The 25335-nt window shown below is 44.0% G+C and overlaps 2 long non-coding RNA genes across 2 annotated transcripts; both read right to left on the reverse strand.

The window, feature by feature from the left end:
- Nucleotides 1-218: 218 nt before the first annotated feature.
- Nucleotides 219-24300, reverse strand: LOC137865557 (uncharacterized). The gene is made up of 6 exons (XR_011101995.1): nt 23491-24300; nt 12727-12802; nt 10826-10942; nt 3255-3322; nt 2990-3057; nt 219-2485 (listed from the first exon to the last, which is right to left on the reverse strand). It is a non-coding gene; the product is annotated as an uncharacterized lncRNA (long non-coding RNA).
- LOC137865558 (uncharacterized) lies at nt 3949-8769 on the reverse strand. Its single transcript, XR_011101996.1, has 2 exons — nt 8670-8769; nt 3949-4212 (listed from the first exon to the last, which is right to left on the reverse strand). It is a non-coding gene; the product is annotated as an uncharacterized lncRNA (long non-coding RNA).
- Nucleotides 24301-25335: the final 1035 nt, after the last annotated feature.

A 25335-nucleotide genomic window follows, 5' to 3' on the forward strand; every position in this document is an offset into this window, starting at 1 on the left:
GTTTTGATTTTTAAAATGAGCAAATTGATGTGGAAGTCACAGATGGTGAATAAATATGGGGCACAGAATTGTCATTTGGCAGCCAGTTCTCCTGACCAATTTAAGAGGGATATGCAGTTATCCAGTTTGGTTCAGAGAAAATATATTCTGGGCAGCAGTTAGTCATTTAAGAGCCCTCATTGTTTCATAAAATATATTTGGGTTTGATACAAACATAATTAATTCAGCTTTCTAATATTGTGTTTGAACCAAACCCAAAATATGTGTTGTGAACATTTATTCTTTTATGTCATTTATTGGTTCCAGGTTCTTTTCTGAAGGCTTAGATTTAAAAAGAGATTTGCAACAAAGAAAGAACATTTGGGGTGACTTCAGCTGGTGCAGCAAACTCCATTCTTATGCACTGTTTTGAGATGCGCCTCCAAATTATCTGACAAATGATATGTTCCAAATTAAGTCCCTCATTACCCGTGCTTTTCTATTGCTAAGTGCTGCACAGCATTCTTCATTATTATACCGCTGTATTTTTTGGGGACTTGTTAAGCTTTGCTTGTTGGGTCTAGCAATTGAAGCAAAGGATTTGAATCAGGCATAGCAAAGCCAGCAGTTCTGCCAGCTGAATTGCTGCACAACTGCATTTAAACTCACGCTTTGGTTTCCCCAGGGGCAGACTTTGAAGAGATAATGATTTTTTGAAACACCATCAACATCTCCAGCCCTCCTGATCCAGAGGCTTCTTTTCTCCCAGCTGCCCATGCAGATCTTCTTGGTGTTGTTTAGCAAACTTGTGCTTCGGATGCTGAAAACAAAGGACATAGCCAAGGAATTGGAATACAAGCTAGTTTTTCTAGGTGAAGAAGCAGCGTGCTGTCTTCCACCTTGCCCTGCCAAGTGCTGCAGTGGTGTAAGGAGCTGTTGAGCAGGGCAGGCTGCACAGCAGGCCTGGCTTTGCACCCAGGGGACTGCAGTGCCTGTTGGCCCATGCTGTAAAACCCATCAGTTAGTGAGTGCAGCTCCTGCACAACCCAGTAAGCATCAGCAACCAGTAACCAGTGCTGCTGGACCTGCCTTTCCTCCCCCAAATGTTCCCTCATCAAAATCCTCTTTTTCAACATACAGCACACAAAACTTTCTGTGGTTGTTAGGCCAGGTTCAGCACCCAAGTTATCTGCAGAAAAATTGCCAGCAACTGTCATCAGAGATGGCAGAGGGGAAAATTCAGGTCTCCACTTAGAGATCGTTCACCTTCTCCACACCCATGTAACTCTGAGGAGAGAGAGGGATTGGATACACATTTCAAAACTAAGATGCAGCTTCCTGTTCAGGTGATGTACCTGATGGTGTAGAGCACTGCTGCTGATCCTTCCTTGTAACCAAAGTGAACTGCGCTTTTTAAGACAAATGAACAAAGCCATATGATATCCTTCATCTGATGGTAAATCAGGACTGTGCATGTCATAGCTGATCTGCAAAACACAGCCCTCCATCCCAGACATCCACGCTAATTAGCAAAATTTCTGCTTCAAATTAGTAACGCCAAAGCACTTTGAGATCCGCACATGAAAAGAGCCATAGAGGCCAAAGCGTTACTCTGGTCTTTGGTCACAGTGTTTGAAATAGATATCCTTTAATAGCTATGTTTGCTGCTAACAGGTAGCTTGGTAAATGAGCGCTGGTGCCCAGCCTCCCTCAGCATCACAAGGAGGCAGGAGCAGAGCTCTTTGAAGCTCCTCCACAATTACAGCCCTGTGCTGCTGAACCCTGCTGGGGAGGGGGACCGTGGTGTTAACAAGTTTCAAACTACACATATGAACCAGAGCGATTAGAACTTTCAGAAATGCCTTCAATGAGCATCCTTGCTGAGACCAAAATAGATATCTAGTTTATTAAATATCTCCAGAGATGAAAGCAACTTCTGATGGTATCTTCTCTGCTCACCACATTATCATATCAGCGATAAAAAGGCCAGTCAAGTTTCCTGGCTTTGGAACTCATAATGCAATTATTAATATTAGTCTTTTTTCCCCTCTTGTTGGCTGGTGCCTGTGTGAAGGACAGCTCAAGGAGGGGAGGCAGCCGAGGAGGAGAGGGGAACGGCGCAGGGGGACCAGTGCTGATGGTTCCACCACACTCCGCACTGCTGCAGCAGCAGAGAGAAAAGGCTCCCACTCCTCAGATTACCTGTTGTTGCTGATAAGAGGCATGCACTATGCTCAGTGCCAGCCCCACGCTTTGCAGGATAAACTATTGCCATGGCTGCAGGGATGGGGCCAGGAGATGGAGAAGACCAGGGTACTCCACATTATCAAGTGCTTGGTTTCAAAACACACGGCATCAAGCTCCTTCCAAGGTGAGGGAGAGGCGTGTTTGTGTTTCTCCTCACTGCAAGGCTTTCTGTAGCACACTGCATTCACAGAATTCCTCAGGAAGCTGTTGTGTCAGGTGGTGCTAATCATCTCGGCATGAGCTGGAAAGGCAGGGGATGCTGCACGCAATGGAAAGGAGACAATGAGCTGTGCAGCGTGCTGCTTCGATAATGGACAGTGTGAAAAGTGTCTTCTGCAATAAAGAACTAATAGTAGTTAGGATTAATTGAAGGTTTAGAGCTAGGGAATCCCACTGAGTTGTACACATATGGTAAGCACATCCATCCACACATTTGCGGATGGAAAAAATTAAATATGAAAGAGGATAAATCAGCTGTAAATGCTCACCAGCAGGGATAAAGGTGAAATTAAAAGACAACTTTTCAAAAGCACTATTGGATTTTCAAACCATAAATACTTTTTGTTTTAAAAAGAAGAAAAAAGAAGTTTATGTGTAGTCAAAGACAGAACATTGACTGTGTAAGCTTCCTATGATTTATTACAGACTTGAAGCTAAAAGTGCTCCATCAGGATGCCCCATGCTTGTCCCTGCCGATAAAAGGAGGTCAGACCGACTAACCTGGCTCCCCCAGAACTGATGTTCACAAAGTGCATAAACTCACCATCACTGTTGCAGATAGTAAAGAACTATTTTTCTTGATTTCAGCTTGTTCAACCAGTGGTTAGGAATCTGTTCAATGCAAGGGTATAAACTAAGGGTGAGCGAAAAAGGTCTATCATCTTTTCTACAATCACATCACAAGATGACCAGAAATACTGCCCTCTTTCATTGTCTTTTACACACAGGGCTTTGATGAACTGATATTTAGTGAATAAAACACAAAGATAAAATATTGTCTTTTCACATTCGTGATTCCCACTACCTACCCAAGTACAACCTGGAACAATTAGATGGGAGAAGCTGATTCTTCTCTAGTAAAGTACGTCAGTTACCACTGCAAAATGCAAAGATGAAGAATTGGTTAATATATGGTTAAACGACATACTCGTTCAGGCGAGTTTGTCTAGGTATACAGCAGTCTTCTACCTAGCAGAAAAGAGAAAGCTTGAGTATCAACCATCTGTCTACTAATTAAGTATCAAGAAATGTCAAGGTTTTCCATGAAAAAGACACCATTTTTTTCATTTCATAACACATTTATGCCCATTAATTGCCCATCCATCCAGACTTGAAATTTTGCTTTGAATACCTTCATATCCAGGTTGGAAATACAAAATTTATAGGCTGCACGTGACTTGTCCTGCTCCTACGTGAGCATCTGGACTGCTCTCTGCCCCTGCAGGTCCCTGCAGGTCCCTGCTCCACACCGTGGGCATGGCTTGGGCACGCACCCTCCTCCTCCTGCAGCCCTGCCTGCATTTCCCTCTGCTGGGAGCCCTCTCCCTTTTCGTCCTCTGCTCCGTAGAAGCTGAGAGGTCCCACACACCTCCCTGCCTGGCAGCCCCGTGCCGAGCTGCCTATTTCATGCTGCCAATACAAGTGCTGCAGCTCCAAGCCCAGGCTGCCAACAACTCACTCCCTTGTGTGTGCTGCTCGCTAGCCAGAGGCAAATACATGAACTTTAGAGATTATCTAGCTGGAATATTCCAGGAATTTAGATTTCAGCCACAGCAGTAGGACCATACATCATTAAAGCTGCCTTTCCTGCCAATGTAAAAAGCAAACATCGATGATTTAAATCGAGGTTCCCTGGTGGCTCATTTAAATCACTTGGATGGAAATCAGTCCACCTTGTCACCATGGAAGAGGTAGAAAGGGAGGCTGTGGATTCATGACTCCCAGGTCAACGCTCTGCATCACACGTGGATCAGGTGACAGTAAATCCTGCAAGGCATGGGGCATAATAAGCAACTTTATGAGGTGTGGCACTGATAAAGCCTGGTTCCTGCAGTTGTGGGGCTTCTGTCTGGAGTTGCCAATGGCTGTGAAGTGTGAGTATTGGCCAGAGCTTTTCCTGCAGTCTTGCAGTGATCTTAGGTGCCTTATGAGGGTTAAGCTCTTGAATAAGAAGCCTTTCCTTCTGTCAGCCCTTTCATACTCATTCTTTTTCTTTTCCATTTTTTTCATATTTTTTAACCTAAGTCTGCTTTCATGAAACCTGCAGAAGTGTAGTTATCTTTGAGATCTCCTACCTGATGTCAGATGTGCTTGAAATCAGCTGCTGAATTAAAAATCATTAGGGAGACATGGCAGACAGGCTTGACCCCATAAACTTTGTGCTGTCAGACAACTGGGTTGGCCACAAACTGCCCCATTAGGGCTGTGTGGGCAGAAGCAGTGCCTCTTGAGAAGCCTGGGCCAGCACAGCCCAGCAGTGGCCCCTGGGCTACACCCAGGGGGACAGATGAAACCATTCAGACTGCAGCTGGCTTTCCCTCTCAAGACACAGAGATGGCATTTATGTTTTCTGCAAAGCTGGTGCCTCATGCATGGGACGACACTTGAAGCCCATTTCCAACTGCGCTTCCTCACCAGCAGCTCGCTTTGGCTGTGTGGCCACCTGGCCTCAAGTGCCCAGACACATCTTGGGTTGCTCGGAGAGAGGTGGGTCGCAAAAGAGGCATCTGGCCCCCAGCACTAACGCGCTGTGCAGGGCAGGCCTTACTAGCAGAAGTGGTCTCTGGCACAGGGAAGGTTGGCAAAGGGAAGAAATGCTCCTGTCACTCCTCAGGTAAGCAACAACAACACATTTTGCACTCAAAGTCAAAACTAAATGCTCATTTCCTCTCCTAGCTCACTGGCACACATATGTTTAAATTGCTCTGAATTCATACATCTGTACAATAACCAACAAACCCCCAAGCCCACCAAGTAATAGAGATGCACTGATTCAACATTTTCCCTCGTGTTTGATTAATTATTTATTTATAAATTGTCAGGTTTTGTTGCCTGTGTACCTACAGAAAGAGCCAGCAGTCAGCATGAAGCAGGCACCAGAACCCAACCCCAGCTGAACGCTGGGCGTTCAGGCAGCTGCTCACGATCAGTAAGGGAGAAGCAACAGCTGACTTCGGTCCCCATGGCACTGCATTCAGATGGGTGACATTCAGAAGTGCTGTTAAGAAAGTTTCCCAGCTAATGAAAAAATACATTAAAAAAAAAAAGGAAATAAGATGAAACAGAGGTATTGCCACATTGCTGCTCTCTCCAGCACAGGTTTATGGGAAAGAGACAAAGACACAGACTTAAACTCCTCTGACACTTTTGGCTGCCAAGTTGTCATGTCTTCTTTTTCATGATGCAGCTATGGCCAAATGGGGCTTGGACAGCATTTAGTTGTCTCCCACGCTATATAAAAAGCTGATGCAATCTACACACCATAAAGAGGAGAAAACCTCCACTGAAAACAGCACTCTCAGTTGACAAAACCAATTTATGCTGCTATGCCTAGAGGAAGTTCAGGAGCGCTCGGAGCTGGCAGAGACAGGCAGGTCCCATCACAAGAACGTGCTTTGTCTGCAGAAGCACTTCAGTGGCTCAGCTCCTCTGAACTGATTTCAGCCTCTACTGTTTAGCACAATAACAGCTCGTTAATGAGGATTTTACTTCCTATTAGGGGATACTATTGGTTCTATTTAGGGAGTCTTCAACCTGTGCACTTTCTTTGTTCCTCTCAATGCTTTTTTCCTCTCAAGCCCTTTCCAGTAGTCAAAGGAAAAAAAAATAAAAAAATCCTATTTGTATTAGAGTATGGGCAGTGATATTATACTTCTTCCAAAAGATCAATTTACAGGTATTCATCTCTCTTTCTTATCGTTTAAAACAGAGATGAAGCCTGGCAGCTGGAAAATGCTCAAGATCTTATAGCTTGCAGAACTGGAAAGGGCTTGAGCAAATAGCTGGTGCCATGTCTGAGCGTGAAGGGGTCTGCTCTTAAATTTCTTCTGTTCTGCTCAAGCTGCAGAATAGCCCACTGGTCCTCCCAGGGCCATGGCCCAGGGCTGCCACCTCTCCCCAGGATGCTGAGACCCATTTGGTGGAAGGAGAAGTCCTCTTCTGAACTGGTCGTCTTCTACCAGTTACAGCTTCTAACTGTCGAATGACCTACCAACAGCAAGTCAGCACGCTTACCACATCTCTAGGAGGTAGACAATGGCCCAGGTATGCACTTGCCTTCTCCCACCTTGCTGGTGACACAACGACCTTCATCTCTGCAGCTAGCATTATCATAAGGGATCAGTACAGAAAGAAGAGATCAGAGAACTTAATGAAAAAAAGTGGTAGGTTGCAAGCAGGCTGCATATGAACAAGAGCAAGAGGAAACATGATAAATTCATGCTGAGACCTCTGAAGATGGGGATAAGAGGGTAAAACAGAAAGTCTGCAGAAGGATAGAAATATAATTGGGATATGGCTGGAACTGTGAGATCTATTAAATTGAATTTCTGTTTGGTGTAACATCCCTTGTATATGTTAATCGGTATGTGCTCTAGCAGCCTGATTTAGTGTTATTATCAAAAAGGGTTCCTCGGCTGCCTTTGTCAAAGGAAGATTACAAATTATTCCAGATAAGTAATGGAACTAAAGACCTTTAAAACTAATTGGCCATTGCGCAATCCCGTTAATATCCTTTCTTGTCTAACAAAAACTGAGAAGGCAATTACAGACAAATACCAAAAAATCTGTACCTGGTGTCTTGCATGAAAATATGATTTATATGCCTTTGGCTTTTCCTTTCAAGAGAAAAAAATATGGCAAATGATCATCCATCAACAGCCAACGTGTCCAAGATAATGACAACCATAGTGTAAGGCCTGAACTGGGAATGGTGTAAGAACCATCCTCCTAGGCCTGCTACAGGAAAAAAAGGAATTTCCATAGGGTGTTCTTATTAAATAAAGAGCCCTGGCATTTGGGCCTTGACAAGCCTGAGCTGTGGTGTCTGGTGAGCTACAACTGCTGTCTGACAGCTCAGGAAGGGTTGCTCCTGCCCAGGAGAGCCTTGGTGAGACAACATAAGCTAGGGCAAATATCTGGCTGTGCCAATATCCTCCCCACAGATGCTCAAGCTCCAGCAGCAACGGTGAAAACAGAGCTTGGAAAGCTCTCTGAGGCCTTCTCTAATCAGTCAGGTCCTGGCTTGATGCTACAGGCAATGCCTTGGTCCTGATGAACTTTATTCCCTCTTTTACCCAAGCCTATTACCTGCTTTGTTCATTCGTTTAGCTGGCTGAATCTCTCCCAGATGACTCATATCAGCTGCTAGACCTTTGTTTCCTTTATTCCTGTGCTTCATGTCCACTTGCTCAGCTAAAAGTGAGCTGGGGTCAGGCTGGCAGCCAGGAGTTCAGGCCTCTGCACCCTCGCCATCAGGGTCCAGCTCCATCCTTCCATACCATGCCCTACAGCTGCTGCTAAAATCAAGCAGGGAGAGCTTTCAGCTTCGTGCCTGACAAATTCATGAAGGCCATGCCCTCATGGGTTATAAGAATGCAGCAGGCCTCACAGAGACTGGTTGAGGTGGGAAGGGACCCGTCTGGCCCAGCCCCTTGCTCAGGCAGGGCACCCAGGACCACATCTAGGCAGATTTTGAAGCTGCTTTTTTGAAGTCCAACTCTGGACATGGGGAGCCTTTAGGGACCACCTGGCTCAAGCTGACAGAAATCAGGTGCAGGCATGGGGATTTCTCATTTTGTAAATGAGATGAGGCAAGATTAAAAGAGGAGTGACTTCACTAGTACCTCTGCTAGGTTTTAAAGTTGCCTAAAATTTCATGCTTTATTTTATTCCCCTAAACCTAAGCAGTCTCCTCCCGAGTCAAAAGCTTTTGCATCCCATCTGCAGTGCTGTATTTGCCTGCTAGATCTGGCTAAAGTGTTCCCAGCAGCAAGATATCTCTGCAATGCTGTGCAAGACCTCTGTCAGGTTGTTATCTTAAAGCTTCAAAGCCCTGTTTCTTTCTAAAATTTGTGACAGAATTGGTTCTGGGAACCCAACGAACTAGTAGACAGGAGAAGGAAAGATGAGACAAGCCAGGTTTTGACAAAAGTGCTTTCTCTGGAATGGAGCTGTCAGAGCACAGCCTTTGGGATGTGCCTCTGGAAGGAACTGCAGCCAGGTGAAATTCTGTGCCCAGAGGAGCTCTTGTCCCTGCAGCACCCAAGAGCATTGCAACATTGGCCACAGTTTGACAGAAACTTTATGCAGCTGTTTTGCAAGAAAATTAAATCCACCAAGACACTAAGACCACCAGCTCACTGAATCCACCAAGATTCAGTAAGAGCATTATGGGTAAAACATTGCTCCCTACATGCAACTGGATTTCTAACATTTTTTCATACCTGTACCAAAAGCCTTATGTTCTATTGCTGTATTCCTGTCTCAGCAGCAACTCCTTGCAGCTCAGGGAGGTAGTCGGCCATGGCACATCTTGACATCACCGTAAGGGCAAACAAACACCGAGTGTTTGCTGCTTCTCAGAAACCCAGGTGGGCATTTATGTATAAAGATGTACTCTGCCTTTAATGAATTATTGCTTTTTACCAGGCTTCATTTTCCCTATGAGGCAGAATCTTCTACGTCCCTAGTAAAAGGGATCTTAGGAAATCTCATTTAAATTTCAAGGACCTCTTAGGGATAGTTGCTAATGGTTATGCTAATTGGCATAGGGTCTGAGTGACAGTTATGTCCTGGAATGATTTGCAAATCACATTTTCTTGGAGCTTATTAGCAGACTCATTAACTGTACATCAGTACATTACTTTCAGAAATTCAGATCTAAGCAGAAAATTAAAATTATTTGCTAAATGACCTAATAAAATTGAACAAATGTGCTGAGAAAGTGAAAACTGAGGTATATCAAGACTCCAGAATTTGGCTAAAAATAATTTCCCTTTACAATTGATGTTCACCCCTCCTCTGGAAGTAGTTTTTGTCCGGGTAAAACTTAGAAATCTGTTTAAAGATGAAAACAAATGAGCCTGAATCAACTGTGTCAACAAGCAAAAATCCAGCTTGTCACACCCACAGCCAGCATTAAGATTTACTACAGACTTGGCCAGGACTTTTTTCCAGTGATGCATCTTGTCATCCCTGCTCCATGTCCCCATCTGCAGAGTAATTATAGAAAGTCCCATTTGAAGTCAAAATGATTAGGTGCAGGAATGAGAGCAAAGGTATGTAGCACTTATAGTCTAGATGGGAATCACTATGAAATCTCCAAGCAATTAGGATACCTTATCCAACTTTCCTCAATGTAAACAAAATGTGTCCCAAACTTCACAACATTAACCTGCAAAACAGTTTAATGAGCCTATATTTAAAATGTTGGAAAACTATCAGGATTTTATGCTAATCAGGAATACACATTCCAGTGTATGCAATATATATATTTCGAATACACTCTTTAATGTCAAGATGCTTAGTGCCAGTCTTTGAGGGAAGAAGCATCTGAGGAATAACCTTCCTGACTCTGGGGGAACATATCACAGTGATGCTCCAAACTGAAGTTTGCTCCCAGGCAAACCCTCGCAGGCTTGATAATCATGGACTGAAGCTCCAGATCTGCGTTATCACCCACAATTTGGAGTTCCCTGAAATTATGCCCCCAATTTCTGACTTTTGAGAGCCAGATCATTTTCCAGCATTGGTTATACCCACTTCTTTTCTTGTCAGCCCCCCTTCCCCCCCCCCCATCCCTCTACATATGAAAGCAACCAATGCTATTGTAAAAAACCTTAAAGTCCTCTTTCAGAGTGCCATTGCACAGAGGCTAGGAATCTCTGCTACCCTCTCAGAGAGCCTGGTCTACACCTCCTATTCAGAATTAAACGAGGTGATTTCTGACTCTGGACTTTATTGCAAACTGTTTAATATCCCTACTTCAGAAATCTTGAGCTGTGGCAGGAGTAACTGATGAGTATACAGTTTTCTTGGCACAGTGAAGTGCTTGAAAAATTCTCTCCAGTTCACTGTTTCTCACGGGCATTGTTATACCTGCAATTTATGTCGGGGTGAATAAAACACATTCTGGTTCATGACACTTTTTGGTTGGATTTTTTTTTTTTAAATGCACATAACAGCAGGTTTTAAATAGAACCCACAGGATTTTTTTTTCATTAAAGAAATCTCAAACTGAAAGAAGCTATTTAAATTTAAACGTGCTTGTCAACTGCACGAAACTTTGTTTTACAAAAGAAGCAATCTGATAAAATTGAGGTGATGTACAATGAAATGCTTAGCTTTTTTCTTGAATGGGCATTTCAAAAGAAATAAAAAGTTTTAAAAATGAAACTGGAATTAAATATTTTGATGTCATAGAAACAATCACTTCACATGAAAAAAATATGTTCAGCTCTAGTGTTTTGGAATTGAGATGCTTGAAATCATGATACTCTCAGTAAATGAGGAAATATGCAAAAAAAAAAAAACACTTTGTTTTTGAAGTGTGCTATAATTGCTATAATTTTAGCACCCAAATATAACATTACACACTTACCTATACTGTCCTTCAGAGGCCAGCCAACCTGTCCTAGAAGAGTGACTGCAGATCGTGGATATAAGCCCAAACAGGAGAAACTCAGGTAAAGGAGCATCATGAGCTGATGGAAAAGTCCTGGAAATACCACAAACACATGTGTTGAGATGCTGGGATCAAATAATCCTGTCATGAATGACAGGTCATGAAGTGTGGCAGGCTTTGCTTTTAAAAAAATGTAGGAAGGGTCCATCCAGCCTCAGAGGCTGGGGCTGCTCCTAACCTCGGGAACCGCTGCCCGGATGGGTCAGTGCTAGTGCACCACTTGATATAACTGCATTCAGTTCCAGGAACTCTTTTCATCTCAGTAGTTCCTTTGGAAGCTTTTTATTATTTTTTTTTCCTCAGACTGTTTGAAGTGCTTCTTTAATCCACATATTTTAATATGGCCCAAACTGAAAGCACTTAGATGCTGTTATTGAGCAATCCCACCTAGGGGAGTTGGAGAGGCCAGATCTTCAAATGCACTAGTGGCAAAGGGGGAAAGCAGGAAGATTTGCTCTTTAGACAAATCTTTTACATACTCCTTGTGACAAAATGTGGCTGAATTTGTCATATTCTCTCTCCCCTGGTAAATAAGGAGACCTCCTGTAAGAAAGAACCTGGGAGACTGCAGTCACTGTGGCAGAAGACAAGACCTAACAGGAAGGCAATATCAGCTACATCACAATTTGGGCTGCAAAGTTTCCTGACCCAGATAAAAAGTTGTGTTATTGTAATCAGAAAACTGCATCCTCAGGTACCTCTTAGCACACTGAGTGTGGATGGAAGCACAACGTCAGGGACCTTGCACAATGGTGGGCGTTGGGGATTGGTGTGGAGACAAGAAGACCATGTCAGGAATGAATTAAGAGCATGGATGGATGTCGCCTCAAGATCCAGACATCCCCTAAACTGGGTTGGACAAAGCACAGAAGTTTTGGCCAAAGTCTGGTCTGACCTGCTATGAAAAGAGGTTGAAAGCCAAAATGTTTGGCTGCAAGTCTAAAGCTCCCTGCTGCACCTGGCATGTCTGCCTGATGCTTCTTTGGGCTTCCTGACTTCCCCCAGCAGCCAGCTAAGAAACACAGGCAAACTGAAACTCATGTCCTAGGAGTGAGGTGAAGCTCTTCCTTAGCTAGAAGGACTAATTATTACAGGTAAAATTTAGAAGTTCAGACCTATGATATATGAGCCCAAGAAGCCCAGTAGTGCTGTCCAAGACCTGTATCTTTACACTTGCTTAAGGTCCAGGGGCAGTCTGGATGTCAATAGAGACAAAGCAACCACATGATAGCAACTTTCATACAATGCCTTTCATCCCCGCTCCTCCTCACATTAGTGACCCATTAGTCTCCATATTTCCACTTGGCTTCACGAGTTGCTCAGCATGTTGAAAAATCAGCCTACTTTTTTAGGAAACTGCATGAAAAGTCAGGAACTCAGCAGTATGCTTCTACACCTAAAAACATCATTCTAGCTTAATTTCTATTTCCCTAACATTAACATGGAAGAAAGTAACCTCCAGACCCTGCACACATCTACAAGTTTGCTTCAGGAAAGCCCTTTTTCCCAGCATTTTTATCTACATCCTGGTTTCCGCTAGGATAAACTTGATGTGGCTGGTACAGTGCTGTGTGTTGGATTTAGGGTTTTATTATTTTTCCTGCCTTAAACTGCCTTTATCTTGACCCACAAGTTTTACCTTTTTGTGATTCTCTCCCCCACCTGGCTCTGCAGCGCTCAGCTGCCTGCCAGGTTAAAGTACAACAATCTGTAACCTACAGCCACTGTTTCCAGGCATTCAAGCTATCCATAGGCAGCATTATTCCAGTGGTTTTGCAGGAGGAAAATCTCAAACATTCAGCCTTCTAAAAACATACCCAAGTATTAGCAGCCCATCCCGCTGGCTCTTGGAGTTTTTCCCTGCAGCTCCATCTTCCCACTGCTTTTCTGTGCCTGTAGTAATAAAAACAAGGCAATAATTTAGCTCCCATGATTGTTGTACTGAAGCTTGTTTATCCTAGTCTCTTATCTTTTCCATTCAGAGCCAATGTATCTTATTACTTTGCTGCAAACACGGTCAGAGATGAAAGATTCTGCCATATATTTTCCTTCATATTAAACCACAAGGCTTTGTCCTTCTCTTTCGTTTTTCAATCTTGGACTTTATTGTTTCTGACTATCTCTGCCACGTGTGATTTTGGCTTTTGTGTGGATGTGAATATGTGCATTTCTTTATTTATTCTCTTTATCACAACTAAACAAGATTGGGAGCACTTTAAAATAACTGGCCACTGAATGCTCTTTCATAAGTTATTCCTTGCAATAACCTCACCAGGGCAGACTGTGTTATGCAGATACCAGAATAAAACATTTCTGAAGACTTGCAGTATTTCTACACATTCTCTTTACCTGCTTTGTACATAAGTATTCCACAACAGGGGAAAAAAATCACCTGGAGTTGGTAACACCACCAGGCCAGATCCTGCCCCCTTCAGCCCAGGGAATGGAACCAAGGGCAAAATCTCAGGCAGGGCTTGGCAGGACGCTGGGGGATGCTGTGGGACTGGCTAAACTGAATGATGTCCTCCTTGTATCAGCTAAACACAGCCCAGCTGCAGGTAAGGATTACAATTCCTGATTACTTAGTAGCACAGTTAATTATTTTTCCCTCTATCTTCTCCCATCAGATCTCACGTGGCTTGTTTCTATTGGAAGGTGCTGGGTTTGCTCCAGACTCAGTGGACATTATTTCTATCCTGCTGAGGCAGAAACGGGGAGTCAGGAGAATAATCAGAGTTTTAAAACTGTTTAAGTAATAATAGTTCACCTTTTTAATCTGTACTTTGAGGATGGAATGGAAGAGAAGCTGGAAAGATCAGGGTGCCTGAAGGATTAGCATCTGATTTGGGTTTAAAGGAGTAATCACATCACCTAATTTAGTCTCCAAATGCCAGAAGGTGTGTTTCTCTAGATGATCAATGAAACAAATTGGTTATTTGAGAGGGAGGCTCAAGCTATGCTTAAACCATGAGACTCATAAGCAGTGCCCAGCCATGTCCTATCCTAATCCTTTTTCCTTTTCCAGTGTGACTCACTGCCCTTTCTGCTGCCCTGAAGGGAGCAGGGACAGGTTCCAGCCAGCAGACCAAGGCAGGTGTGCACCACGAGCGCTCCCACCCTGCCGTGGGGACCAGCTCAGCTCACTTGGGTGGCTGGAGCTAGAGCATGGGTCCCCTGAACAACTCTCAGAACACCTGGTCAGTCTATAGAGAGCTTAAGCAATCATAGAATAAGATTCAGACCATCTGCCAGTCAATACCAATCCCCTCCCGACAGCTAGTGCTCTGACACCTGTAAGATGGTGACAGCGGCTGCACTCATCCCATGTAACACTGGTATCCCAGCCACAGCTGCACCTTCTCCTCACACAGAAATGCACAGCAGCAAGGCTCACTTATTCATCAATTTTCCTATACAAACACAAAGACAGGGATGGCTGGATGTCACCAGGGCTGTGCTGGCGACACGACAGCTCTCCCTTTTTGCATTCAGTTATCTGAACACTGCACAGTGAATTGTTCAGCCCATAAAATGGTACAACTTCCAGCAGGTACTAACTGTACAGAAGAAAAGCTATAGTTTTCCCAGTTTTCCCGTGGATGCAGTGCTCATGGAGCCACAATGAGATCACGCTTATGTACTTTACTTTGCTGTTGTCCACCCACTGCTCAGCTGAAACAGTGGGTTGGAATGAGAGAAATGGAGACCCAATGGGGAACATTGCTGGGTGTGAATTCCTATTCACACCTCTAATTAATGTCAGTAGAGTCATCAATGGTGTAGTCACATTAATTACATGTGAATGACAGCTACAATAGCTTTGAGAATAAGAACAATTTCACTAGACTGCCAAAGACGACATATATTCGACATAACACTAATACTGAGCATATTAAAAAAATAAATAGTGATTTAAAGATTTTAGTATTAAAATTATGTATATTACAGCAGCAATAGAAAAGGTCATAAAAATGGAAAAGCACACTTTAGAAATACAGTTAGTACCAGTGGTAATTGCTTACCAAAAGTTTCTTACAAGAGGAAGCTATAAATACTTTCATAGTGGTCATTAAGCCTTCCCAAATCTCATCTGCTGGGCACCATCTGTTCTTCTGGCCTTAGCTGTAGGAGGGCATCCGTGCTCTGCAAGCACGAGCACACACAAGCCGCTTGCACGCTGCAAGCTGCCCTGCACCGGTCCGGGAGCAGTGACGTTGGGCATAGCACGGCCACCGCAATGCAGTCCATAACCAGTGGAGAATTCAGACCACACAGGGGTTCAGTTCCCATCTCCCTTGATCCCAGGGAGCCTGGGGGCTTCTAACACCATTCAGTGGCAATGGTTGGGTGCAAGGAAGGCAGCAGCTGAAGCCCTGGGCCAGGGGGGTCGTATGGTCATGGGGATGTAGGTGAGGAGATGGCAGAGGGTGCCTCTACCAGGCAGCGTGGGGGCATGATGGGGACATGCGTAGACATTTCTGCATGAGCTCTGATCTGCAAGTGACAACACGAACACATCACAGCACGTCTCTTCCGACCTAGCTAACTGCAGAGATTTGGAAGCCACCATGTTAAAAACCAGCCTGCACTGGTACCCTTCTCCTTCTTGACTGGAAGAAATCCAATTCCAATCACACTCCCCTTAGTGCAAAAAGAAGCACCTTCCAAACTCTACAGAGAACAAAAAGCTTGCTACAAACAATATTCTGTCACTGAATCTTAGCAATATTGGGACTTTTTGTTTCCTTTTTTCATTAGGAGGTATTTTCCTGTCCATTAGCATCCCTGGTCCTCCTGTGCAGAAGTGCATAACCTCTAACACAGTAGAGCTGACAAGCAGCAAGAGCTGTGTAGCTCCCCAATGGTTAAATCTATAGGAAACCTCTGGTGTTTAATGAAACCCCTACGGAGACCTCCATATTAGCCATGGTTTAATGCTCCATAATGGCAGCAAGTAATTTATCTATGAGCAACAACAACTCCTGGTTCTCTGTGCATTAAGAGTTATTTATGAGGCAATTTTAACAGTTTCACACTGGCTGGTCATTATGCTACTGAAGGCTAACTGTCGGCTGTTGTAGCCTAGGAGGAGAGAAATACTTTCCCTGTCACAGGCTAAGTAGTAAACAGTGACACAGGAGCACTTGCATGTGGGTGTGTGCATAACTGGGAAGAGAAGGCAGAAGAAACAGCTCTGCAAGAAATCCTTTGAAATCTCTGCACTGACAACACAATCTATTTCTCATTTCCTCCAGCTCTGCCCCAAAGTCTGCCCCAAAGTGCCTACAGCTCCCATGATGGCACCTTTCCTCTTCCGCCTCCTCGTCAGCTGCCAGCACTATTGTTGGAGATTGGGATGGAGAACGGGGCAATTGTAGGGATTAATCCAGAGATACCGATGAACTGCAGAGCCAAGATATGGCACCAGGTGTAGGGAATTTGCTGCGGTCTGGTGAAGGACGAGCTGGAACAGAAGCTACTGAGATGCCCCTAGGACTGGGGTCAGACAGGAGTCAGCGAGAAGCTGGTCTTCAGGCACACAGTTTGAGTGCTGGTAGTTGTGGTAGGTTTTCCCTTTATGAAGGTTCTTACAAAAAAGCCTTGTAACAGCACATGAATCACTGGTTAAGGTCAAAGCAGAGTGATCCTGTACTCAGAGAGCTGCAGGATCTTCCTTGGTGTCCCTAAGGCTCAGATCCCAGCTCAGGTCTCTCTTCTGGCACTCCTCTTCTCCTCAACGTGCTGCTCAGCAGAACTACCCAGTTGCATGGCGATAAAAGCTAGGTATGGTGATAAAATCTAGGTATCTTCTAGGTAGTTGCAAGCCACAATTTGTCCTGAGTTCACTCTGTTGGCACTGTGCAAGCCAGAAATGAATCCATCTTTTTTTTTTTTCCCTCCCTTCCCAGACCTCTGCAGGTTTTGCTAAATTATCTGGCAGATGTGATGCTGCACAAATTTGTAGAGCAGATGTGCTTACCAAGAAGGTCCTGTAGCTAAACCACTTTTTCAGACTGGAAGCTCACATCAGGAGAATTTACTTTGGGGAAACATAACTCCTCAGATGTACATATGGGTTTGCTGAAGCCAGTTAAAACACATTTGCCTATCAGAACGAGCCTCATCTGGCTTTCTGGATCTAGCCCAACAGAAATACTAAAAATAAGCCTCTTGCTTCCACTGTCCGTTTCTCCCAAAGGAAATCTTCCACCCCTGTCGAGCCCTGCTCCAGGGCCCCCCTTGCTGTGCCAGCTTCCCCCTGCATCTCAACAGGTGCCCCCTGTGCCAAACCTTCAGCTCGCCCTCTGCCCAGCAGCTGGGTCTCTCTGCAGAGCCAGGATTGCTCCATGAAGGTGTTGGGTTCCTTATCCAGGCTATGGGCACAGGTTGTGATGGAGAATCCCTCTTCCCAGGACAGTGCTGTCCCCCTCCCAGCTGTGGTGGAGCTATTGTGACTGTGGTCACCCTGAAACTTCAAGACCATTTTCCAATATATAGCTTACCTCTTTCACCAGCACCAGAAGACACTCTTAACACTCACAAAGTAACAGTTTCTCCATTGACTTATTGCCGAGTCACTTTTCAAAAAGGATTCAGACAGAGAGCTTCCCAGCATAGGAAATTTCAGTTAAAAGCAGCTTAAAAGGTCTTAAAATGGGAAGTCCTGGGACAGCCTTACACTGTTTTGTGGCTTTAGTTCATGTCCAAGCTGGCCTATACTGTGGAAAAACCTACTAAGATACAAATACTTCTATAGTCTAAAATATATAGCACATATCAGGGAAACATCTAATATTTTGGACATCAGCTCTCCCAACTGCAGCTATGTGAAGAATCACAAAGTTTTCAGCATTTACTGAGCAGATCAATACCTCCTTAACTGAATCCATAAAACTTCCAGAGAAATCCCCACCTGTGAACCCACCTTATCACTTACTTTATTATGATACCACCAATGTGCCACCGATACCAACTGGAAAGGCCAGCTATTATATTACCCTGAAAATGCCAGTTCTAGATTCCTAAAGGATTTTTCAGAAACAATTCTCAATCTATTCAATGAGAACTGAACCCACATAATTGCTTCCAGAGTTGGACTTCATTATCTTCAAGTAATTGAGTTTACCTGGCCAGAGAAAGGCCAGCGATGAGTGAAGAAGGCCATTTCCTCACTCACAGGAGCTTCCTCAGTCACAGCCATCCCTTAGCGCTGGAGCACATACATTAATTCCATTTCTCCATCCTACTTCCCACTCCAGCAATCCTTCATAAAATAAAATACCAGCATATATTCTACTACCAGCCATTAACCACGCAGTTTACACTGGTCTTGATGCTGTGCTTTGGAGCATTAACCAGACCTCCAAAGCTGTATGTGAAGCAGCAGAGGCTCACAAGCATTTGCACCAAAGCTATATTTCTCTATTTACAAAGCCAGAGCTGGGACTGAGCTCTCTGCAGAGAAAGTGGGAGTTTCTAGAAGCCGCCAACAAGATTGTACTGGTGTAAACCAGAAACACTGTGTGATTTTATTTTACTAGGAGAATAAACTACTGAGTTAACTTGCCCTTTCTCTGCCCCAGAGAAGATTTAGCAAAGGAAGCAGGGCTGTGAGAAAGTCCACTTGCAGAAAACCATCAGTACAAAAATCTTTGTTTTTTCCTTCCCTTTTTCTTTCCTGAGCACCAAATGATGAGATATGCCTAGGAGCATCCTATCCGTCTCTCTCCATGTCTGGTGGAGGATCAACACTTTTCTCCTTGAATACTTAAAGGCTTTCTGCCCCAAGTCATGCAATATCAGACGGTGAGCCAGCACTGACACAACGACATCGAAGGTGGGATGAGAGGAATGGCACTTGCACAAGCCCCTTCCTAACAGCAGGACTGCAGGAACAGGCTTGTACTGGGAAGAAAAGGGATTTTCTGGCATTTTCAAATCAAGCTTAGTTAGGAAAAATGTGGGAACAATGACATGTTGCTAGCAAGAGTTAACCTTGGAATAGCTTCGGTAAACTTTGTTTGCTTTATTTTACTGATAGCACAAACAATAGCTCTTTAGTATTTTCTAAATGCTTTTAAGTTGTCAGAGCAAAAAGAACCCTCTTTAGTTGGAATTTCGATATATACAACTGCAATGATTCACACTGCTGAAATAATTTATTTACACTTGTAAATTGGGTACTTTTACAAAGCCGACTGCTACTGAAATCAATGGAGGTACTTTCATGCTCTTAAAATTTCTCCCATCCACCCCTGTAAGTCTTCTGGCTTTAAAACACTTCTTAACCTTGGGGCTTTACTTCCTTTTAGTCAAGTTACGTGTATGAATAGCATCAGAGGAAGGATATACGTACGTAATAAAGCAGAGAAGCTCATTGCATGTCTGGAAGGGGGGAACTTACTGTGTCAGCTGTAACCAGGCTGCTGCAGACCAGGGCTGCAAAGCCCCAGCTGCCATCACAGCTCTGCTGTGCCTGCAGCCCTGCTCCCTGGAGGGGAGCTAACTCAGGTGTGAGAGATGAAGAATCACCTCTTCATCTTTATTTTGGAGCTGGCTTCTTCTGGCTTCATGCGAAGCCCCCTAATTCCTGCACCAGGGGAAATAGTGAGCAATCGATCTCTATCCATCTTCTCCCTCCCTCCTGTAGTTTTACACATCTCAATGTCCTCCTCAGCTGTTTTGTTCCAAACTGTCACAAAGGAGTAATAGGCAGTGTTATAAATGATAAGGCATATTTACAAACAAGCTATTATGTGTTGTTTGTTTGTTTTATTTTAAATCAGAGCAACACCAGCAACCCCCCATAGAGTAACGTTTGTGTATACTGTTGATAAAAGGTACTTTTACGCAGAGTATGGGAAGAGGAAAATCAATGTAATTTCAGCTAATCGTATGAAAGCAGTAACTATATTGTGATTATTGCAAGTGAGTTTTTCCCATCTGTACCTAGTGTAAAACTTCGCAGCAACGCTAATTAAATCTACAATTTGTCCTCACCACAGACATAAAATGTAAGTGACAAAAGAACAAATGAAAAATGATGGCCTGAGGGGAGAGTAAGTTTAGGCTGGAAATTAGAAGGATCCTTGCATTAAGAGAAATGAAGTATTTGAACATCCTTAGCTTGGCGTCAGAGGACTGAAAAAGTCTGCATGGTTTTCCCTTGCCTGTCATGAATTTCACCTAATTCTATACAAAATATTTGCAAAAGGGTGTAAAAATTTGAACTTTCAGACCAAAAGCTAGAAGTCAGTAGGAGCTGCTTGTGAATCCAACCCAGTGCCTGTATGGGAGCTGTGAAACCAGCCAAAGGAGGTCTCCAAGCATCTCTTCGTATCCCGATGCTGCAGAACTCCAACCGCAGGGTGACCTGCAGCCTCTGCCAGAGCCGTGAGCCAAAGGGAGGGAATGGACACCTCCCTAGCAGGGCTGCTCACCCCCAGAGGAGATCTTGCTAAGTCAGGGCTCTCATTCCATGCATGCACACATGAGAAGGACCAACTTGACATCACCCGGACCACATAAGCTGAGCTTTCATTTCCAGTGCTGTCAGTGTTAGCTTTTGTTAGCATGACACTTGGTAGGGGGGCTAAGCTTTTGCTTTTTGACCTTCACAGTAGGAGTCAGAATGCTATGTCCAACACAATAACATGCAGTGTTTTTAAGCTGAGGATTTTTTTTTCTTGAGCACTGGAGTGGTTTCAGGTTACACAAAAGCCATCTCCAACTGATGTACATAAGGTCCAAAAAAAAAAAAATCAATGGAAAAGAAAATTCCTTGGTGTGTTTACCTTGCCCTTCTAACTGCAGTGTAGGAGAGGCCATTGAAAACGTCTTTCTCCAAGCCCATGCAGTCTCAAGCCAGTCAGCAGGACACAAGATGCCTCATGCCAAAGCAGAGCCATGTGCAGTAAGTAAAAATCAACACAGTCAGTATGTGCAGAAGCGTGAGTGCAGTGTGGGAACTTTTTTCACTGCTGCTTTTGACTTGAAGAGTTTAGTGAATAACATGTTAACTCACCACCGAGCACAGAATGAGCTGACAGTACTTTGCTGGCAGAAGAAAGACATCCCTACTTGACTGAGATTACAGCAAAATGCAGGAGGAAATCCAAGTGGAAGATGAAGAAGGTGCTGGCATGGTCACATCAACCTGCATCTTGTGTTTCAGAAGAAACATGGATTAACTGGTGGCTGTTCTGAGACAGGCAGTGGTGGGAAGGAAGACTCATCCCCTGGCCAAACTGGGTAGGAAGGAGTCATCAGCTTTGTAGGACTGTGTTTTAGTTTAACACCTTCATCAAGGACAGGCTTTCAGGAAGGATCAATGAAACCATTGACTACCAATATAGAAGACCACAGCAAGTAAAGAAGTCCACTAACTATTTTTGGCCATGACGTGCCTGCTCACTCTGTTCTCGGGTGCAATTCTTCACCAACTATAGAGCACACTTGTGCATAATCCACACTGACTATAAAACCAGAGGATCTTTGGTGTTGCTATGAAACATGCCAGAAGTGCAATTATTTGCCAACTTTATGCCCCCAGTACCCTCAGTTTTGCTGTCCACTTTGCAAGATCACCAGCTTGTGCAGCTTCACTGCTGCTCAGCAGGATGTTATAATCTACGTGCATTGTATGGCCAACTCTACTCAAAAAAAAAAACAAAAAAACTTCAGTGCCTGATTCTCAGGACAAGGTTCATACCACAGAGCTGCTTCCCCACCTGGAAAACAGCAGTTTTTTTTCCTGAGATTAGTTTGTCCAGTGACAGTTTTATTGGAGAAGGAAAATGAATATTTATATTTGCAGCCCTTGCCGTTCCCCTTGTGGGGGAGTGAAAAGCATCAAAGCTGCATCAGAACTGACTCAACTGAAGACAAATCATCGCTCTTTCCTCTCCTGCAGCTTCCTTCCTGCCCCTCTCACTGCTCCTATAACTTATCCTCTTATTTACCTTATCTGTCACTGTTTCACACTGAAAAAGTTATCTGGGAAGACCTTTAAGCACCTTCAATGAGAATCCACTGCAGAGAACATTATTGACAAAATTCTCCCTTTTAGATCTGCTTTTTAAAGTAAGACAGAGTTTGCAGTGCAGGTTTTTGGAAACTATTCAATTTATCCTTTTCTAGAAGAACACAAGAGAAAATCCATATGCTGAACAGCTGCACAAATTTATTAAGTAAGCAATCACTTAGGGATCTTACATCATATACATGAGGCTTCAGGTTACAGGAAACTACAGTGCATCCCTACACTAGACCCAAGAACATCAGATGTCCTGTAACCTACCAAGGTGAAAGAGCAAAATAATAATCCTAAGCAAAGATCCCTGAAGAGCTTTAAAAGCACCTTCCCACGAGTACTGGAGCAGGCAGTCTGCACACCCAGGCGTAATCCCTGCCTGAACACACCAAGCCCTGAGCAGCAACACCACACAGCACCTACAGACCCCCAGGGACCTGCCGCAGAGGTGAGCAGCACCCTGCAGTGCCACAGCGCAGCCATTCACTGGCAGCAGAGGCAGGCCCTGAGGTTCCCAACCACTTGCAAAAAAAAAAAAAAAAAAAAAAAAAAAAGAATTCATGCTGCAGGACTTCAGCTTTCAGCTCACTCAGAGACATTTAAAGGAGCTAAAAGAAATCCTTGCTTCTTAGAAGAGTTGTTCTTTATATTGCCAATATACCCTGAAACCCTTACAAATCACAGACGAGGCAGCACTGCCTGTAGCATTAACTTCAGTACAACTAAGCAGGCACATCATGGGCAGTGATATTTAGCTTTCCCACCTCCACAAGCCCTTTAGCTCCTAGTGCAGCCGCTAGTGCCACAGTAACTATCAGCCTGCAAGGGAGCTCTGCAGTGGAGAACACAAAGCCAAGCCTCAAAGAATGGTTTTACAGGACTAAAGAAATCACACCTCTCTTCCCATGCTTGGTGCAAATAATGCTAGGTTCAATGGGGACCCCTTGGGAGGGGAATCAATCCCACCCACAATAAATGAAGCATTGCCATTTGTATGTGAAAAGAAGAGCATCACAAGCCAGTTACACTAATAACCCATAAAACCCAAATCACACAGGAATAGGGCTTTACCAGCTCTGTGATTTATACCTCTATAGATTGGTAAATAATGGGGACTCTTGCTGTTTTTTCTTTCCTGTGTGAAAGCTCCCATTATCTGAGCTAGAATTGAAAATGCAAAAATGAAACAGATGTTTGAGCGCTGCGGCACTGCACCTCTCTGCCCCTTAAAGAAAAGGGTATTACTTTGCTTTTAGCAAACTATCTATGCTATGTGACTGCCACTAAAAAGCGAACCTGTTAGAAGGTCACCAGCCTCCAGCAGTACCAAGACACAGCAGCATCATCCCGTGCCCAGTTCAGTGCCAGGAAAGCATTAAAATACCACTTTCTCAGCTCAGGGGACTGCTGCCATTCATCCCTGCTTTTCACCATGACTTTGTGGAGATCCACACCCACAGGGATCTCTCACACTGCACATGGAAAGGACACCTCCTGGAGGTCAGGGTGTTTCCCTATCCAGCATTTAAATCTCCATGGGTTCACGTACCTGCTCCTGCGATGCCACGACGCTTTCTGTCCGAGCAAACAGTTACAGGAGCACCAGGAAGCACCACAAAATATACCTGCTGGGTACAGCAAGCAGGATGCTCTGCAGAAGGAGCTGAGCTGGAGCCACCTAAGCACAGAAAGCAGAGCAGGACCTGCAGACCACCAGGTAAGTCCACAAGGGTGAGGAAGCGCCAAGACCACAGCAAGCAGTCAGGCTGGAGAGAGCAAGGCACAGCACATACACAGCACTGCTCCAAAAAAGGAGTGGGGTTAAAGGCCTGAGCTTAAATACAGCCCTGGGAGAAGGGCTGGTGGCCCAGGTGAGGCTTGTCAGGGTGATTAGAGCCTGCTGATGCATGCAGGGCACTATGATAGTAACTGACTAATGTACATGTTTTATTATCACTAATGCAGTGCTTGAGGAACATGTACTTTATTTCTGGTATCTCTCTAGAAGCTGAGTGTTTTTCCCTGCATTGTGTGAAGGAGGAACTGGGCCCCTGAAACACAAATCTCTTCAACAGATTTTCTCCTTGCACTGCCCATCTTAGGTGCAAAGGTGACACAAATATATACGTGGTTCTGGATGTCCACTGGTGATGGAAGCAAAGCCCAGGGGAACTCATTACTGATGATGTTGGAAGCTATGCGAAGCCCGGAAAGAAAGTTTTTAACATCAGTTTTGGGGCGGATGGCTGCCTACAGCAAGCTTATTGCCACCTGGGTTGGGGGTTGTTTCCTGAATGACGTTATTTGACTCATCCCAATTTGTTATGCTTTTGTCAGATCAAACCTAACCAAATGACTAAAACACACCCATGAAGTACATGGTCTGACGTGGCAGATGTAGCCCTTGCAGAGAAAAAATAAGTGCGTGTTTTTTTGTTATTATTTTTATTTTTTTTGTTTTTTAAATTCTCATAAGTAACTAAAGAGCACATGGAATTATAAAACCGAAACAACAAAATGCCCAAGAGACATTTTCATGTTTACCTTGTGTGCATTAAAATATATAATAAGGCTTTATGAAATAGGCTGTATTTCTCCTCCAGACATTCCCGATGTGTAATAGGGCTCATTTGAATTGGAAAACAGAAAAGTCTTGGAATCACTCTAGACATAATCTTGGGGATTTTCCAGTAAATTCAATTTATTTTGGACTTTGCATGTGGGCCTGACTGAGCCTTGGAAGGTGCAGGAGAATTTTTTGGAGCCCCTGCGTTAGATTTCTATCTGTTACACAAATGGGAGCCCAAAGTAGTTGTATTTATAGCATAAGATTTACTTCAGCATTACATCTGGATGTATTAATCAAGATCATGCTCTGGCTCCATCCCTAAATGTTTTCCTTTTTTTGAATGTAGATGAGAGGGAAAGAGAGTATTAAGGTTCTTCATGCGTATTGTACCCAAACTGAATTTATGTTCAAAAAAAAAAGGGGGGGGGGAGGGGCAAATGAGTAAAATATTTTCCCCTGTTATAACTTTCTTAAGTTTCTCATTTAAATGGCTTCAGGTTTTGGATCACATGAGGATAGAAAGGAGACCACCTTCCAGTGTCCATAAAAACTTTGAAATACAGACAGCTTCATTTTTCTTCTTCATTTCTACTGAAGAAGGATGTTTTCTCAGCTTTGTGGCAGTGCCGTTTCACTGTCATATGACAGGGCTTTTTCTTCTCTCTTGTTAAATACAAAGAGCTTGGCAAAGCACGTGTATGACTCCTGCAAGGAGGGAGCACAGGGCTTGAGGGGGCCTCAGGAGATTGTCTTGTTTATTTTCTTGCCCCAAGGCAGGATCAGCCCTCCCTGCAACTTCCCTGACAAATGTCAGCCACACACATC

The sequence above is a fragment of the Anas acuta genome, chromosome 16 (genome assembly GCF_963932015.1).
Source record: "Anas acuta chromosome 16, bAnaAcu1.1, whole genome shotgun sequence".
NCBI classification, from domain to species: domain Eukaryota; kingdom Metazoa; phylum Chordata; class Aves; order Anseriformes; family Anatidae; genus Anas; species Anas acuta.